At 40.1% G+C, this 19,972-nt stretch overlaps 1 protein-coding gene across 1 annotated transcript in view; it reads left to right on the forward strand.

Moving 5' to 3' along the window:
- Positions 1–19,972, forward strand: part of dchs1a (dachsous cadherin-related 1a) — a 91,286-nt gene that overhangs the window by 47,335 nt on the left and 23,979 nt on the right. The gene's annotated exons all lie outside the window — the stretch shown is intronic.

Raw genomic sequence — 19,972 nt, forward strand, 5'->3', positions numbered from 1 at the left:
TATTTTGCCAAAATAACAACTGTGAGCTTTAAGCATTGGCAAAGTAGTTTCTAAGCAGTTGTATAGTGGGTAGTTTGTTTGACAGTGTTGCATTACATTGCTTATCTATTTAAAGAGTAAATATTTTGTGATTTTTAAAGTCCTACTTTGGTATATGAAGTGTCCAACAACAAAGTTACGTACATACACGGTGTAAAAACACTTTCATTTTCTTATAAAAGGCAGTTATTGTTATCTAAATTCGGCAATTCATCTGTCTAATCCCCTCCTTAATGACAGCGTACTCTTATCTGATTTGTCAGATTATCTAGTCTGCTGTGATTTGTCTACAATGCGCAGTGTCGCAAAATATTGAAATCCCAGATTTGAAGTATATAAAGCAACCATGAGCACAGTTTGAGACATTATTATAACGTCTGTTTCTTGGGAGAACAGGTTTGACCTTGAAGTGTTTGTCGAACAAATGAACCCTCAAACATTTAATGAAAGAGCCGAAGGACAGATCTCTCTCATATCTAGAGAATGCGGGATATCACAATCCCCCTCTAAGATCAACACACACTCCGGCTGTTTGCGATCAGATAACTCGCTTTTGTATCTAATCTGTGATAAATTAGGCTTGAGTTTGGAGACGCCCTGTTTTGTCAGTGTGTTTACTATGGGAAATGTGTTATCACCCCATTCTATACACCAAGATAATAAATAATGCAGTGCGCTTGGACCTCTTGTTAAACAAACACATATTTTGCTAAAGGTTTGTTGCGGGGGGATGCGTCCCACCACAGCGGCTCTGACCATCCGGCATAAAATGTTTAGCCGTAGATATCTGAAACATTTGTCAGTTAATCCACATGTCATACTTTTTTATGATAAGTGTGCAGCATGTACAGACCATCAGATGGTTTAAATCTGTTTATATGTGACGATGATGTTTGTTATAATGTTTCTCTGAAAATGCGATATGTCAGTGTCATCTGAAGCAACCTTACAGAGGGGGGCAAAATGATGTCATTATTATTGTTTACGTAGTTAGTGAAACAAACAATCGTTTTATTAAAGCCTACACAGAATAATAACACAATTCTATTTTATTTATTCATCAGTGTATTCTAAAGTAAACCGTCACTCACAGAACAAAGAAAACAGGATATTGGGAGCCTTGTATTTATTTGTTCAATAGTTTTTGCAGCTAAATCAACAATTTAAAGACATTTTGAAGTTTATTGCAGACCCAGAGCTATAATAACAGTTCTTTTCAGTTTAATTCCGAAGTTTTTATTGTCCTCTTGCACTCAAAGTTGACCCACAGGTTGAGTGCATTTGGCTAGCACACTGTTTGCATTCTCCAAATTCACAAGTTATGAATTGGAATCAGGATCCAGAGCAGCTCTCAAATCAAATATAGAGATGAAGATGGACTTTTGTGGACTGTTTAAGCATTATGACGTCAAACCTGTGACCCTGAAGTTAAAGCTTCAGATTTTCTTTTACCTGATAGCTGTTCTTATACGCTTATACTGTATATTTATACTTTTGACGTCAGAGTCATCATGATCGTAGCATGATCTGAATTATCAGGTAGGGCACATGGTGGATGTGTAAGATACTAGCTCAGTTGCTTGAGCATTGCTTTATCAGTACAAAGGTCATGGGTTCAATCCTCAGAAACACAAATAAAACATATACCTTGAAAGCACTGTAGGGTTGCTTTGGATGCATCTGGCAAAATGTGTAAAATGTAAAGAAAACACAGGTGTTTATATTTAGAAAGATCAGTCGGCATGCTGGTATGACAGTGAAATCCCCCATGAGAAAACCTCAGGACATGGAGAAACCATTTCCAGCTTTGACTATCCTGTGTTTTTGCATTTATCTGGGGTAACATATAAGCAATATAAATGTTATAGTACAACGGTGTTTACGAAACTCTGCAGAAGGGCTTTTCATATTTTAAATCTGAAGAGTTGTGGCTAGGAACAGTGAAATCTGCTCACCAGCTGTTGTTCGTGAGAAAACACACGCTATTTCTTCTTGTTTTCTTACTAAACTGGGATTTGCCTGAAGCTGTTGGAACGTCACTGGTCGGCCTGTTTGTTCTGAGGTACGCTGGTTCTGTGAGGCAAAACACAACGTTTTGTGGTGTTTCTGGATTTTGTTGTAACAGTAAGCAATCTGTTTTGGTCACCAGTGACGGAGTGTTGAAAAGAAATCCAGTAACACTCTCATACAAACTCTATGGTTTAGTGTAGACCCTCTTAAGAGCTCCTCAAGAGGGTGAAGAGACGGTAACAACTAAAAAGTGGACTGATGAAGGTGATAGTTGACCCAGAAATGAAAATTCTCTCATGATTTACTACACAAGTTATGTGTCTGCAATAGAATTGAATGGGTGCCAGCACTGTTCAGTTACCAACATTGTTCAAAAAAATCTTCTTTTGTGTTATGCAGAAGAAAGAAAGTCAGAAAGTTGGACAGAATTTCTATCAAACTATCGTAAGTCATTCACAAGCAATTACCACATGGGAAGCTTCAGTCCAAAGAGAGTTTTTGCATCCATTACAAGGTTGACACAAACAAGAGACGATCAATGTAAATGTCCACTTGTTGATGGGCTACTTCCCGTTGTGTTGTGTTTATTTTTCTAGGGTGTTTGATTGATCTGTCTCCTCTGAAGGGTGTGTCTTGCGTATGCGTGGCTAATTTAAACAGTGATGTTTTGGTCAAGTCTCAAGTTTGGTATGGAGTATGGTATGGTTTGGTATGGAAAGACTCAAGTTTAATGAAAGAAATATGACAGTCCTATGCATTATCTTCAAATCACCCATCAGTACGAAAATGTTTACTGTAGGGCGCTGTTATATATTTCATAAGACAAACGTACACAGACACCACTTTAACCAAACACTGCAGCCTTTCATAAAGTTCATAAATGGGTCAGTTGATGTAGACGGCTTAATTATTATTTTATGTCCAGAGAGACGTTTACAGCTGCGCTCGCTTTGTGCATACAAATGTGCATTAGTCACCTCATCTATCATAACGTACAGCTTGCCGACTTTTGTCACACCTTATAATACGCCAAATTTCCAAGTTTCCAAGCTGTATGAAATTGCAGCTCTCTGTTGTATGATCTTAATTTCATGATGTCCATCGAGCTTTAATCCTTTTGGTCTAAACAGATTCTGTTATTTCACTCGAATTCGCTCACTTTTCAGGAAGGTGAACTCAGCAAGGTCATTATACGTTCTGGCGACCGGTATAGGCTCCTAAATGAATTGTGTGTCTACATCCCAGGGCAGGCGCCTGGAGAACCAGAGAGATGGATATAAACACCCTCTAGGTTGCGTGGTCTCTTTCACAACGTTTTTCCGCATTCGTCCGTAGGAGGAATGACATCCATCAGGACCAATCCAATGCTTTAAAATCAGCCGACCGGGAGCCCATCGCAGCACGGCTTGGCACATGGCAGGGGCCGTTCCCATAGGACATTGCAGGAAGCCGTGTTTATCGCCTAGTGGCAGAAGCCAACGTGTGTTTACGAGGAAGGCTTCAGTAAGCTGATATTAACTCCTCACCCCAAACGATTATTTTAAATTGACAGCATCAAGCCATGCCATACACAATACTTTCCTTCTTTCCTGACTCGGGCTGGTTTTCCTCTCAACTTGTTTTGAGGTTGTCATGCTCTATAATCACACATATATTATTCTTGAGATGAAAAGATGGAAAATATGAACAGAAAGGATAAAGGAACCTCAGGAGGGATAATGAAAGCTTTGCTTAATGAAGGCGAAGAAATGTAAGATGTTACATGAGCCTTTGGGGTTCGGCTTTAAAAAGGACGTGGTCCTTGGAGAATGTATTTGGCCTTTTATGCTTAATTTATGTTCTGCACAGGAAGATTTGGATTGACATGTTAAGATGTCACGCATTTGTATAAGAAAAGAAAGAAAGGTTTTCCTAAATATTGGAATCGTTGACCTGCCATGATGACCTAGGTTTGAACAAATTATATGTTTAATTTGCAAGTTAACATTTGCATTTAAGGCATTAAAACAGAATGCAACATTTGTTCTTTAATCACAACGTTTGTTCTAGTTTCCACGATGTATAAAACATCTGTAACCCCCGCAGTTATATGATTGTTTCGATCTAATGCTGAGCATCTAGTGCTCCACTGTTCTGCGTTTTATAGTTATACCAAATGGGCTTTTAAACAGAAACACAGTGTAAACAGAAGTTTCCATGCAGCAGAGATGAACTGAATGTGCCAGCTTGTGATGAGCTAGAGGCGAGTGCCTTTATTTTTCTCTCCAGCTGAGACTATGATTAAAGCCTTCTGAAAGTGCTCTCCGGGTCCCTGCTCAGCAGTAACGCACCTCTCCATAGTCATGTGCATCTGAACCATGTGACCACAGGGAAAAATAATGCATTTACAGTATTCTACCTGTATACCTAGTGTTTGGATGTGCTCAAGTTCATTTAAAATAGTGTGAATTACACAGTGCTCTTTCAGGTCACGCAGAGGGAAATGTTAAAACAAAGAATGTTCAAATAGGAGCTTGAAGGGTATCCTTGAGGAGGGAAGGGGTGCAATGAAGGCGAGGGAGGTCTGATTGGGTTTGGTCCAGGTGATGGACCACATGTGCCCCCTACTCAGATGAACTTTCGAGGAAGCATGAAAAGATCAGTATTCCAGCACTTGCTTGATTTATTTGGTGTGATGAGATATATTTTCACTGGAATACCAGGATGCAGCTTCACATGTCCTAACTTTATACAGTAATCTCTTTGTTCTCAGAAACTCTTAAGTAATTTAATTAAGGCCATGAATTATGCTATCAGATGCTCTCTTGTGATGTACGATGCTTGACAGCAATGTTTGACGGATTATATGAAGAAATTTAGGCTTGAATTATCGGCCCACATCTTTTTACTACAGCTGCATTGGTGCAATATAGTTAAATAGATGGATGGATGGATGGATAGATAGATAGTAATAGGGTTTCATTATATGTAGTTTCTTCTCACAATCGTTGTTTTTCCAAAACAAAGGCCCATGCTACAGAGACATAAGCTTAAATTTTGCGGCCATTGTTGATTTAGTTTGTTTTCTCATAAAAACATGCTTTGAATGTTGAATTACAAATTGGAAGCAACTATGAACAAATCAAAGACATATGGCTGTGACAACAAAACAGCATTCATGCCTCTCTAGGAGGGAAACTCAATCATGATTTCTATAATGTATAAAAAACAAACCCGAAAACAGATGCTGTATCAAGTGTATGAAGTGATGGACACAATGGAAATAAATAAAAATGTTCAAAAATGTCTTCATGGCTGTGAGTTGACGGTTCTACGGTTAAATCAGGTTAACATTTAGATGAGTTTTTTTTAAAGAAAATACAAAATAAATGTTGTTCACTACACATCAGGCTTTTCTCAATCGGTTGAACTTGTCCGGTCACGGCAAAACTTTGTTGCTCATAGGTCGCTCTTTAAGAGCTCAGGAGGCTTTGGTTCAAATTTATTTATAATAAACATTTGAGAACTTTGAGGTCTCTTCTATAGAAGATCCACATGCGAGATGACTCTGTTCTGAAGAGAAGTCGACTGTAGAAAAAAATTTCATTGCTGTCTAGTGAAAAATAACATTAAAGAGATCTCCTCATAGTTTTTCTGTCCTTTGGATCCCTTCATGCCACAATTATTGTTTTAATTACGTGTAACAAAATTGACAGTGGAAACATACACTGCCTTTAAAACTCATTAAAATGCTCATTAAACAAATGGTCAAATTGCTCAGAAATTGCTCAGAAAAGGAAAAGGGGAATTGTGAAAAGCGAACTATTTTCTGTTAGATGCAATTCCAACATCTCAAGGCTAGGAATATGTAAAGTAGACTGAAGCAGAATGAGGGTTAAAGACTATGTCTCCAGAATGGCGGTTGAAAGTGGAAAACCAGGACACCACAGATCTGGCTCCCTCTGCTGTGCTGTACACAGTTCACCTGGAAATGGAAAAACTGTCATCGTGTACTCACCATCATGTCATTGCGTTTTTGCTTCTGTGGAACACAAAGTTCAGCAGAATCTTGAGGCTTTTTTATATAGTACAGTAACAGTGAATGGAGACTCAAGGTGTCACGTTCCAAACATGATTAAAAAAAAACACCATAAAAGTAGTCGACTAGGCATTTTATATATATTTGCAATCAAAGGCTTGTGGAGACTTTGAAAATGTAGAAAAGACTGACATTTATGTCATCGATTGCTAATTACCTTCTGCTCTCAAATCTCGACAACACCTTCTCATTTACATGCATGTTTTAACATTGGATCTTGCGTGTCTGGTAACAGTTCGCTTTATGCCAAATATGCCCAAATAAAATTTGAGATGTGCCGCAGGGAGAAAACCTTGTACGTCTTCAGAAGACTGAGAATTTAGAGTTTTACAGAGAACTTTTATGGTGCTCTTTGTCATCTTGGCAGCCCCTTGTCACCATTCGTTTTTCATAGCATGGAAACATTTCTTTTTGTGGTCCCTTGAAAAAAATGAGAGTAAATGATAACAGAATATAACACGAGCACTGTGATGAAGCTATTAAAGGGGTCACATGGCGCGAATAAGTGTTTTTCTGTGTCTTAGGTGACTTATAAGTTGCCCATGCAGTGTATTAGACACGTAAAATTGCAAAAATGAACGCGTTGAAACAAAAGATGCATTCTATCTAAAAGCAATTGCCCAACCAGACCTGCCTGAAGCGCCTCTTGTAACCACACCCCCACGAATGTACATCATTTTGTGGTATGACTTGACTAAGACCACCCAAATGTAAACGCAAGTTAGGTGGGCGTACTTGTAAATCTCATTGTATCGTCGCTGCCGCAGCCATGTTGTGGAGATGCTGTGTGTTTCTTTGCGAAAAGAAAGCCTCTTTGTTTGCCCTTTATAAGATGAGACAACTAGAAATGAATGGTTACATTATATTTACAACACTGTACCAGAAAAGTATAATCCGAATGTTCAAGTTTGTGCAGCGGATTTCACCGAAGATTGCTTCATGAACCTCGACGATATCAAGACCGGCAATGCATGAAAGCTTTGGTTAATAAGTGGGGCCATTCCAACTTCGCATGACAGGTGCTTTAGTTACGCATGACAGGTGCTTCAACTTGTCGAGTGTTTGTGATCTGCAAATGCAGACACACGCGCAACGTGAAAAAAGACAACATAAGTCCTAATAATCAGTAATAATGCTCCAACTAGAGGCAACAAATGTTGTGTTTATAATGGGATTTATTGTCTTTGCTGAATCGCGACAAGACGTGGCGTAACACTGGTTGATCAAGAAGGGCCAACACACTCGCGTTATTTATAATGTTACCATTCTCTGCTGTAATGCAAGCTTGTTTCTATCTCACAGAAACTCTATATGATGTGCATGGTTGTTTTTTTATAGTGTTTATAACATCGTATATAAAGCATAGATAAAACAGTTCGTTTTTAACTATTTAACATACTATTTTTCTCATAAAACTTTACCAAGTCGCGCTGGCAAGGTTGATGTATCGGCTTAATCATATTCATTTTGCCTGGAAAACCAATGACATTTTATCACCTGTAAGTACAATAGCTGTAAGTACAATTGTAAAAAATCAGCACGTTTCAGAGAGGCGGGGCAAAGAAGAGCATGAACACAAACATGCATGGTATGTGGAAAATACAGCGATTTTTAACCTTAAAACGTGTATACACATTACATTACATTACATGTTAAACAAACAATAACATTCGTTTTAGCCGTGTCATTTCGACCCCTTTAAAGGAATAGTTCACCTTCAAAATGAAAATCCTGTCAATATTTGCATGCTCTCCTGTCATTTTAAACCTGGATGACTTAAACACAAAAGAAGATATTTTGAAAAATGTTGGTAACAGAAAACCGTTTGTCCCATATTGACTTGCACTGGTTTTGTGTCCTAACAATAGAAGTCAATGGTTTCTGGTTACCCACATTTTTCAAAATATCTTTTGTGTTTTGCAGAAGAAAGAAATTCACACAGGAACAAAATGACAACAGGGTGAATAAATGATAACGCACCCTTAATTTTGAAGGTGAACTATTCCTTTAACTTTTGCATTGAGAACAATAACTGACTCAATTAACCAGCATGCGTATTGACATTTTACTTAAAGCCATATATCCATTAGTCAACTGTTGCGTACATAATGTGTCAAGTCCATTTATACGCCATCACTCTTCACAGAAACCACAAAAAATCTACCGCAGTCATTTTTTACATGTAGGTCCTACCAACTAAGAGCAGTGACCTCATCTGAACCATATAAATGCCACGATTTCCGTCTTTTTGTGCAAAGTCCATATGACAGCCAGAATGGATCGGAAAACCCCTGCTGGCCTCTGCAAACAGTCCATCTGATGTGGATGCCAGGCAGCAGGGTTGTGGGTGCAATACTCTACCACAAGCATGTTGTGTTTGCGCCTGTTATTCTACACTGGCACATACTTTCAGCATATATTAACCGGGATCTTGCCGCAATAAGCCACATCAGTACTGTTACTGACTCCGTAGTATGCATGGTTCAAATTACCAATTCCCTCGAGCATACCAGCTCAGTTCATACAGATTTATTCACTATACTTGATTTATAACCCCTAGGGTCTTAATATGCATGAAATATATCAAATATTGTTGAAAACTAAAAATGAGCTTGAAATGACTAAGAAAGAGATGATAAACAGACTCAATAGTGGTAACGGGTGTATTGTTCTCTTAGCTTTCAGTTTAGTCATGCTGGGAGCGGTCGACAGTTTAGCTCCCTAAAACTGACCCATTGATGGAGTCAGCTCCCAGTCCAAGCCAACATCTCATTCGTCCAGCAGCCTGTCACCACCGTGATGTCATGCCTGAGTTTTACCTCAGAAAACGTGTCTCTTAAAAGCTGTCTCAGATATAAACATTGTGTTGTGTTTATGTGTTGCTTTGAAAAAAGCCATTGTTTTCTTCTGCTCTTTCTAAGTGTGGTTTTGTAACTCATTGGATGCTTTTGTCTTGTTACTGATTTCTTATGTGCAGTGATATGTTAATATCACTTGATAATAACTTATATGATAATATACGTGTCAATATTGTCTTTATTAAAAAGGTATTAAACATGAATATATACAAAAGCATGAATGTTTTACACATTGGAATTACTTGTTTATTAGTCAATTGAGATGAAGTCTCATATCTCTGTTTGTGATGTCTGTGGCCTCGTAAAAGCTGTGGTATAAACATGGAGATTCATTTAAACCACATGTTTAGTAAGAAATTGTATTAAACGATTTTACAAGCCACAGAAATGTTATACCCTCATAACTGACAAGACCAACTTCTCCACTGCCCCTCATAGTGGATTTAAAAGAAAATCCTAATGAAATATATACAGCATATCATTTATATTTTAACTGTTTTCAAAGATTTTACGTCTTGCATTTTGTCTTGAGTCTTTTTAATGGACTCCAGTATTAAAAGTAAAAAACACAAAAATTAAACGAAGTGAAATACAACTACTATACTTGAAAAATACCGAAGTACTGTTCACCCTTTGAAAAAACATGACACTAAATGTTTGTGACAGAGAAAGAGAGACGTGTCTTTCACTTGCCTTTTTAAAAACAAACAGAAAGTCCATGTACGTGACAGTGTTTGGGACTCCATCGCAGAGCTTCTTTATAGAGAAACACGCAAGGTGTGATGGGGTCAGTGCGAGGGTTCGAGCAGTATGCGTTTCAAGGGGTGCTTTTCACATGTTTATTGTTCCAGTTAAAATGTCCACTAGAAGTACTTGGTCTACACGTTCTCATGGGGGGATCTGTCAGAGGTGGCACGGGTCGTAGTTTTGACAGATACTGTAGGCTTCCTGCTCACTTTGAGCTTAAATAGACCTTACAGAGGTCACTTAGGGTAGACTAAGACTGGTGTTAAACAATCTTTATTATGGATGACCTGCTTGTACCAGTAATTCAATCAAACGCTTATTAAAATGTCTAGGTGCACTTATGCATATTAAGTTAATGACAAATTTGAGGAGTTCAAAAGAAAAGAAAATCTAGTTAAAAAAAGGTCAACCAATCTTTTTTCATATATGTGTTTCTCTAAAAGCATATCCCCACGTTCGTTTTGGGCCTGTGACTCCTCTTACAGCCATTAACCCCACAGTCTCTGTTTCTCCTCTTTGAGATCTCCAATCTATCACTTCTCTCCGTACACGGTTTGAGGCCTTAATCACCTCCAGCTGCAGGGGCCAGATGAAAGACAAACGCTCACAGTTATGGAGACATGAGAGAGAATGGGAAACCATATAGTTCCTCTGCTCTGGTCCTCCTGGTGTCATTAGTCGTTTTTTAGTCGGAATTGCCCCCCGTCTGATCTCCTGCCAAAAATCTGCACCTTACCTCAGCTGAAAGTACCTGCTGCCTCCACTCCCGGTCACCGACAAGGCCAACGATGAAAAGCTCAAGTCTGTGTTATTTCAGAAACCGACACCTTATCCAGTTCTGATATTTGCATGCAATGTTCATGCCTACAGTACGCTATACAGTACTGACATAATTTCCAATGGATTACTGTACTTTAGTCAAAAACCTGTGAAACACGGTCTAGTTTGCATATGATAAGAGCACGAAACATGAAACTACCTGCTTACCAAGTGGCTTTTTGGAGTCTCCAAGTGGCCTTTTTGAATTGGGGTCTTAATAGAAAAATTAAAACACAGCAAGTTAAATAAATAGAAATAGAATAGAATAAGGAAGAAGAAATATACGAAGAAAAAAGAATGAATTGAAAAAAACCCACTATACTTTTTTCCTTACTTTTTGCTTACTTTAATGCTGATATTGCTCACCTTAAGTACCAGCCACAATTGTGAATGACTCTGAAACATCTTCATGAGTATGTGCTCACAATGTGTATTTTTATCATTTTTTTCCCTCCAAAATGTCCATTACACAGCGTGCAACGCTATACAAGCAAATCTATCACATGGTTAAACTTGATTGTGGGTGGCTATCGAATGTGCCTCAGGTTTTAATGCTGAAATGCCACACTCGGCAAACTCGGGAACCGTTTAGCGGATTCACCCAAGATCATTTGTAGACAGTTCTCCGTGATCCCGGCTTGGCGGGTGGTTGTATCAGTGAAGCTCTGGGATGAACCACAGCTCCCTTGTATAAAGATCTCATTAGGCCTCTCAGTGATCTCGACATGTATATGATGTTTTACAGGCATACCGCAGATCCCTTTTAATGGACATCTGGAGTATGCCACATACTTCGCAGATGTGGACGACCTCTCATGATGTCATACTAATCCATTACTCAAAGGAAATATGCAGAAGTGATGTTTGCTAATACCGCCATATTGAGTCCATTGACGGCTTGTTCTGTGGCGTAATGTTGCAGTAGATGCAGGTCGCCGTGACCTCTGGGGTTATTGCCATCCACTTGAAAGGGTGTCATAAAAAATGTAGTATAGAGGGAATGCATCTGGTGTGTTTCATAACACGCGTCTGTGTTGTGTTATTTAGTGTTTTGTTCAAGTGGACATTCTTTGGTGATCTTTGAGCAATGCCTGGCGATACATTTATTCTGTTGCACCTAAAATAAATCTGTGTTGGTTTACGTTGTTGGCTGCTTTGACAGAGAGGTTGCGTATTAGAAGATGTGATTGTGTCATGTTGATAAACAGCAATAGGAGCTAAAGGAAACAATAGATAAAAAGCAGAACTATGTCTTGCATAAACTTCTGTGTACAGTTTTTACGTCGCAAGTAAAAAAAAACATTATTATTTGTAAAAATGTACTGTCATCTCATGCACCCAACATGCCTTTTGGTAGATTTTAAGTTCTAGTCTTCTGTGTGCAAGACATGTTAGCCTACATGTCAAATTCTTTATCTGTGTAGCAGTAATGACCCTGAGAGATGTGTACTTTCTGTCTGTCGGTCAAGAGGGTCAAAAAATAGCAGGAGGTGTCTTTCTCAACTCCACATGTCTGTGAAGTGATGCCAAGAGAGAAAAATAAACAGCTGTTGCAACTCATAGCATGTCTTTGTATATGTACATTTAAATATGTCTGTTTATATATAATCATCTCTTTCTTTGCCTTTTCAACACTGTCTCTCAGTCACATCCTTCTCTTTCAACTTCTGTCGACCTCTATAAGTTTGTTTTCATCCAGAGCCTCCTTTCATGTTGGTATTTTTCAGTCAGTCTGTTTTCCTGTATACTGTATGTACTCTAGTGGGATAGTGAATCGTCCATCAGCTTGCTGTTTTCATCGGTCTGATGTCATATGATGTGAATAATAGCTTCAATAAAATGCTGTATTGAAATTATTGGGGGTGCAGCGTGTTTATGGTGTGCTTGGCAACGTCTGAATCTGTCTGTATGAGAAAAGAATGTGCAGTTTTCTGTTTGATCTCTTATCTGTCAATGGAATGAGATATAGCACCAGATTGAAAATATGAAAGCCATATTGTGGCCTACTCAACACTGTTGACATACATTTAAGTCATGGTTAATATTACATTTATCTAGATTTCATGGAGTGTTTTTTCATGTAGACCCATACTATGTACTATAACATTTATTTTGTATATAACACTAACATCAGTTGCAAATCACTTTCATTTGGGATGAAAAACAATGGAAAATTTGCCATAAATGTCATATCTAATAGACATATCTATAGAGGATTGTAAACTACATAACATTATTGTTTTGTCCTGTGTTACTCATTACTATTATTTTGAAATTGAAGCCTTTTTGTCTCTGTTTGGTATAACCTATTTCCTGCTTAGATATATATAGCTAGATGTCGTATTCAAGTACTCCAGGCACATAGTCGTGTCCGCCATCTTGGAACGGTCCACTGACGTCACTCACAGTTGACTAGAATGCCCAATACTAAGCTGCGCAGCCATGGCTATGAAAACCACAGGGATTTAAATTCATAAAAAACGGGTATAATGTTTGAGTTTACACAACAATAAATATGTTTTCATAATCATACACAGTCAGCTTGATTTTAAGTGTTAACTGACCGGCTCGCAGTGTTCCAATATGGTGGACATCCTTAGTGTATCGGCCCATAGAAACAGATTATATTTTGCTACGAAAATAAATATTTCAAATGCTGCATGTGGATGTCTGATACCATTGAGCAGTAACTCGAATCGGTAAATAATTTTCTTTAATTTTTTGAACAAATGCTTTGTAGAGTTTCGAGCACTTCATAGAGAGAAGTCTTATTGGCATTGAATTGTGTTTGAGATTATTAGTCCAACTGAGCTCAAATGGTAATTGGTTAAATCATCATTGCTGTTTTTTACATTACAGTACAGCATTGTTTTGTTTCCTGTTTGTTAGTCAGAGTTAATGTATACCTCTGTGTTTGTTTGCTGAAATGAAATGTTTCCTTACTATTGGTGATCCTATTGTTATTTATTGACTTGTCATGTTAAATCAAGTTTAGTAATGTTGTGAAATCACTTTCAGACTTTGTGACATGTTTTACTATGATTATTTTGTGTCTTTTGTAAACACTTGGGTTCTACTACAGTAGATCAAGCCTCTAAATTACAGTCTACGCACAGTACGGTCTGCTTTTATGGTACTTTTATGATATTGTTTTGTATATTTGGATCAGCTATTCATTTTACCATTGTTAGCTCCTATGTTGTTGTGCTTTAGCCTTTTATAGTTTCCCAACTAAACCACAATTCCTATTCGGGGAGCTGGTGCAACATTTGAATGAAAATCTAATTGTTTAATTGCAGCTCTGTTATTATCAGCGGAGAAGGCGAAACTTTTAAAGTAATGTTACTTGAGATTGTGCTGTTTCATTTGGATTTCTGTAATTGAAGATTAGTCGCCCCCTCACATGTAATGTTTGTTTAAGAGACCTTCTCATGACTCAGAACAGTGTGACCATGTGCCAAGTTCAACTCACTGTTGATATTTAGATGTCATGGATAATGGATGATATTTTTGGGTTCACTACTGAGAAGAACAGTAGTCCAATCTCCCGAAACATGATTACTATACTATTACCATAGTAAAACATGGTTGATTTTCCTAATGGTATCGGCTGAAATGTTTTCCCTGGCTAATGCTGTTTCACTGGATGATAATTTGTTCAAATAGTTTAGCTTAATGAATATGTCATCATATTAAATTAATTAATTATTTGTATTAAAGGAACATTTCACCCAAAAATTAAAATTATGTCATCATTTACACTCCCTCAAATTGTTCCAAATCTGTATACATTTCTTCTTCTGATGAACACAGAGAAAGATATTTGGAAGAATGCTTGTAACCAAACAGTTCTTGGAACCCATTGACCATAGAGAGAAACTTTTCTTCTGTTAATTTCCTGGTTCTGTTACATTTTATATTACATTTTTTGCACTTTTGCAACGACTTACATTGCATGATTTTATACATTTGTTTCTGAGGACATACAATCCCTTGGAATTGAACCCATGACATTTGCGTTTCTAGCGCCATGCTCTTACCACTGAGTTCCAGGAATGTTGTTGAACACAAAATAAGGTATTTTGAAGATTGAAGGACAGCAAACAGTTCTGGGGCACTTTTGACCACCATTGTAATTTTTCCTATTATGGTAGGCAAGGGTGGCCAAGAAGTGTTTGGATTCTTCCAAATATCTTTCTCTCTGTTCATCAGAACAAAGAAATGTATACAGATATTTATTTTGGTATGAACTGTCCCTTTAAGCAAAGTATACTCAGCAGATCCTCATCTCCTACAAGTAAATTAGATCTTTTCTTGTAAAAAATTTGCTGAGCTGTTTCCTACACCACATGACTCATTATTATCTGATCTGTTTGATGTTTTTACCAACTGCCATTACGATTATAACAGTCATATTTCTTAAACTGAAACTGAGAACTTGTAATTTGTCCGCAAGTTAGAAACCTTAATTGACCTCCAGTCAGTGGTTTGTTGACAGACGCTTTGCAGACAAAAGGTTTACCGTTCTCATTCCAAGGTGGTCAATTAGCGACTTAAAACCTTCATTGTCGTATGTGGTGGTACGCTTGGGGAAGCATCAGTCAAATCTCTCAGTTGTACATTAGCCGCTAAATGAGCTGTGCAGCCTTGAGAAAACCCAGCGCAGTGAAACCAGATCCAATGCATTAGTAAAAACTAACAAGAACTGGACAATCTTATTCTTTCTCCATATAAATCTTGTATTCGCTTACTTGAATGTTTCTTTTTGTCCTCAAAGAAAAGGAGTCAAGTGAAATGGTGGGTGAACCACAAGACTCCTCAAGGTTGCGTTGGATTCTTTTGGCTTGTTCTGCAGCAACAGTTCACCTAGCCAATGTCTCGCTTGGTTTACTCGGGGCGGCTCGCATCTTTCACACATTGAGAGCAGGAGACAGGGGAACAATTCTCTCTCCGGAACGTGTCCAACGTTCTCGCTCTTGTCTCGTTTTCACGCCTTGAAATGAATCCCCACACTCGCAGTAAACAGTGAATATCTCTTCTGGAAGGAAGGAAGATATAGAGATCTGTTGAATTACAGTGAGGTGGACTTCAAGAGCAGGTTGATTATTGGGTCAGTGGGCTTGGGTTTGTGCTGTTGGCGTGTCTCAGTCTGCATGTTTTCATGAGTTACAGTGAGGTAAAGCACCGAAGATTTATTTGAGATTTTGAGAAAGCAGAGCAAAAACAGTCCAAGCACACTGTGACCCACTTATGGTCCAGTCAAGATTGAGGTTCTTCTAAACTTCTTATGAACTGTTATTGTACTGGCAGAGCAAGGCACTTAAACAGTACATCCCTGAAATCCCTCAGCTTCTGTGTGCATACACGAATGCACTTTAGGTGCCCCTTCAGGACCCTCAAACTGCTGAAAAGAAAATCAGTCAACGTGATGACTGCCATCTCGCCACATTTTCAGACGCACTTCAGAAATTACAAGCTTGGGTTTCTCACCACTTTAAGGAGACACTACATTTAAATTCTTATTTGTTGGAGACCTGGAAAAAGAAACTCAATCCCACTTCTGGTTTAAGTCTTGGACCTTGAACCGTTTAATTGCCTAATGTCATTTGAGTCACTTTTTCACACTGTATTATCATAAATTATGCATTTTATATTCAGCCTGACAGATGTTTCAAAGATGGCGTGTTGAGTGCAGTATTAAATACGTGATTTCTTATTGTGACCAAAATATTTCCTTCTTTCATACATCTTGAATTCGATAACTGACATGACCAAGAGGAAATGTTTATCTTACAGTGCCGCTCTGGAACGCTAAAGTTGGACTAGATTGAGACCCACAAGTGCTCAGACGTTTCCCAGCCTTTCTGTTCAAGCCAGGTCTTCATGGAAAAAGGATTTATCCATGAAGCAGATCCTTGGTCAAACCTCTTCACAGTTTGTTACCTCAGGATCTCACAGTTAAAGCCTCGGGCGTCCAACTTCTGTCATGCTAGTGTGAGGGGAATAAAGATAGGTAGCGTTGTGTTTATAGATGACAACTTAGTTGTAAAATATCATGTTTTGCTTAGCGGACTGGATGGCTAAAAAGTGGAACATCTTTCTTCTGCGAACTGGGACTTCTAGTGATGATTGATTTCTTAGTTTTCTTAGTGGTCTCCAAATGCAAATAAAATTTGGCCAAAGTTGGTAAATAGACCCAGTGGCTTATTTAGGAAACTGCTGCGTTAGTTCATCTTGAATTCACAACAAAGACCAAGAAACCAACACGGAAGTGACTAAAACTGCAATTCATTAACTAGCCACTAAAGACTGCCTCCAAAAGAATATCATCGAGCCCCATGTTAAACTGCCCAAATTTATAGCAGAAAAACATGTTTACAGCCTGGTAAAAATGATTTTAGTCTATAAAGCTAATTTTGCCCTTCATGCCCTTTTATATAAATTATATGAAGCCTGCAAGTCATCATAATTAAGGGCGCGTCCACTTGAGTGACATGTTGTTTCATCAACTAGGCACCTCAGCTCCACCCATGTCCCGTCTGACGTGCTGCCAAGATGACGACGACCGGCTCCGCCGACTTGAGGCTTCAAAATTACTCTTCACAAACCAGGGGGGATGTCGCAGTCACTACGTCCATGTTTTATACAGTCATTAGTCATGACCTGTGCGAATCAGTGATTTATCCAAAGTGTTTGGGAAATTTTCTTAGTCACCAGAAGTGACTAGAAGCACAGCCGGGGCCCCACCCTGGAGCCAGGCCCGAGGTTGGGGCTCGTATGCGAGCGCCTGGTGGTCGGGCCTCCCCCCATGGGGTCCCGCCGGGCTCAGCCCTAAGGAGCGACGTGGGGCCACCCTCCCATGGACCCACCACCTGCAGGAGGGACCGTAAGGGGCCAGTGCTTAGTGGATCGAGCAGCAGTCGAAGGCGGGGGCCTCGACAACCCGATCCCTGGACGCGGAATCTAGCTCTCGGAACATGGAACGTCACCTCTCTGACAGGGAAAGAGCCTGAGATTGTGCGGGAGGTTCAGAGATTCCCACTAGAGGTAGTCGGGATCACCTCTACGCACAGCTTGGGCTCTGGAACCACACTCCTCGAGAGAGGATGGACTCTTCACCACTCTGGAGTTGCCCATGGTGAGAGGCGGCGGGTTGGTGTGGGTTTGCTTATAGCCCCCCAGCTCAGCCGCCATGTGTTGGAGTTCACCCCGGTGAACGAGAGGGTCACTTCTCCACGCCTTCGGGTCGGGGATAGGTCTCTCACTGTCGTGTGCGCTTATGGGCCAAAGGGCAGTGTAGAGTACCCGGCCTTCTTGGAGACTCTGGGAGGGGTGCTGGAAAGTGCTCCGACTGGGGACTCCGTTGTTCTGCTGGGGGACTTCAACGCCCACGTGGGCAGCGACAGTGACACCTGGAGGGGCGTGATTGGAGGGAACGGCCCCCCTGATCTGAACCCGAGTGGTGTTCTGTTATTGGATTTCTGTGCTAGTTACAGCATGTCCATAACGAACACCATGTTCAAGCATAAGGGTGTCCATCAGTGCACATGGCACCAGGACACCCTAGGCCGGAGGTCGATGATCGACTTTGTGGTTGTTTCATCTGACCTCCGGCCGTTTCTCTTGGACACTCGGGTGAAGATAGGGACGGAGCTGTCAACTGATCACCACCTGGTGGTGAGTTGGATCCGATGGCGGGGGAGGAAGCTGGACAGACTCGGCAGACCCAAACGTACTGTATGGGTCTGTTGGGAACGTTAGGCCGAATCCCCTGTCAGAGAGATCTTCAACTTCCACCTCCGGCAGAGCTTCGACCAGATCCCGAGGGAGTCTGGAGATATTGAGTCCGAGTGATCCATGTTCTCCATCTCCATGGTCAACGCGGCCACTCAGAGCTGTGGCCGTAAGGTCTCCGCCTTCTGTCGAGGCGGCAATCCCCGAACCCGGTGGTGGACAGACTTGTAAGTCTGACTTGTTCCCGGTGCATGTTGGACTCCGGCAGGGCTGCCCTTTGTCACCGGTTCTGTTCATAATTTTTATGGACAGAATTTCTAGGCGCAGCCATGGGCCGGAGGGTGTCTGGTTTGGGGACCACACGATTTCATCTCTGCTATTTGCGGATGATGTTGTCGTGCTGGCCCCGATCCCTTAGAGATAGGGTGATAAGCTCGGTCACTCGAGAGGAGCTCAGAGTAGAGCCGCTCCTCCTCCACATCGAGAGGGGCCAGCTGAGGTGGCTCGGGCATCTTTTCCGGATGCCCCCTGGACGCCTTCCCAGGAAGGTGTTTTCCGGGCATGTCCCACCGACCCCAGGGAAGACCTAGGACACGCTTGAGGGACTATGTCTCCCGGCTGGCCTGGGAACGCCTCATCCCTGCTTAGACTACTGCCCCCGCGACCTGGCCCAGGATGAAGCGGAAGAAGATGGATGGATGGACCCGAAGTGTCATCACATGCAAAATATTCTTTGCATTAAGTCACCAAAATGAAAGTGTTAGAAACAAAGTCATATTTTGTCTTGATGTTTTGAGTTTAACAGTGTGACTGGCTCATCGCTAATATAATTTATGTTATAGATGCACAAGACAAGAAACAGTTCAATGAAGTGTTGCCCAAAGGGACAACTTTTGGTTGAAGGCCAGTGAAAAGTATTTATACAGTAGCTGGCAGTTCTTGCTCTTGGCAAACAGGGAAAGAAGCTGCTGTGGTAGCCTGCCTTAGTTTTCTCCACCTCTCTCTCTCTCTCTCTCTCTCTCTCTCTCCATCAATTTATTTATCTAACTTTGTCTCTTGAGTAAAGACTCTGTTATGCGTCTGTGAAAGTCTTTATGTTCACTAGCTGCCAGTAGCTTCCCCTCACTTGGGCTAAGAGCAGCTGAGGTCTCCAGGTGCTCTCGATTTACCTCCATACTTCCATCCATATACAGTAATATGTGCTGCAGGATTCAAGTATGCAAAGAGCTTGACCCAATTTAGATAAATGAGGTGAAGTTTGCTCAGTGGATTTGCAAGTTGGTTTGTGTTAGGAAAATGCTGAGATGTATGTAAATAAATAGAAAATATACTTCATTATAGTCATTCAGTATGTAAAGCTGTTTGCTTTGACATTTATTGCAATGCTTGTTTCTCTTGCATGGTTGCTCCAGCAAACAAATATTTCAGAACATCAATCCTAAAAACAATCCAAAGTACTGGCTGCTTAGTGCCCCAACAAGGGGCCGTCTAGTAAATGACACTTCTGCTGTTGCTGTTATGCATTTATAAAATTGTCATTTTGTTCAGATTCAGCCATGTGTCATGGTAATTGTTGGGCCTATTCAGTTTATATTTGTTTGAAGGACATCTTTATTTTCCTTTACATTTTTGGTACTGTGGCTTCATCGCAACTTTATTTTCACCATAAAATGTTGGTTCTAACACA

The sequence above is a fragment of the Triplophysa dalaica genome, chromosome 9 (assembly GCF_015846415.1).
Source record: "Triplophysa dalaica isolate WHDGS20190420 chromosome 9, ASM1584641v1, whole genome shotgun sequence".
Taxonomy (NCBI): domain Eukaryota; kingdom Metazoa; phylum Chordata; class Actinopteri; order Cypriniformes; family Nemacheilidae; genus Triplophysa; species Triplophysa dalaica.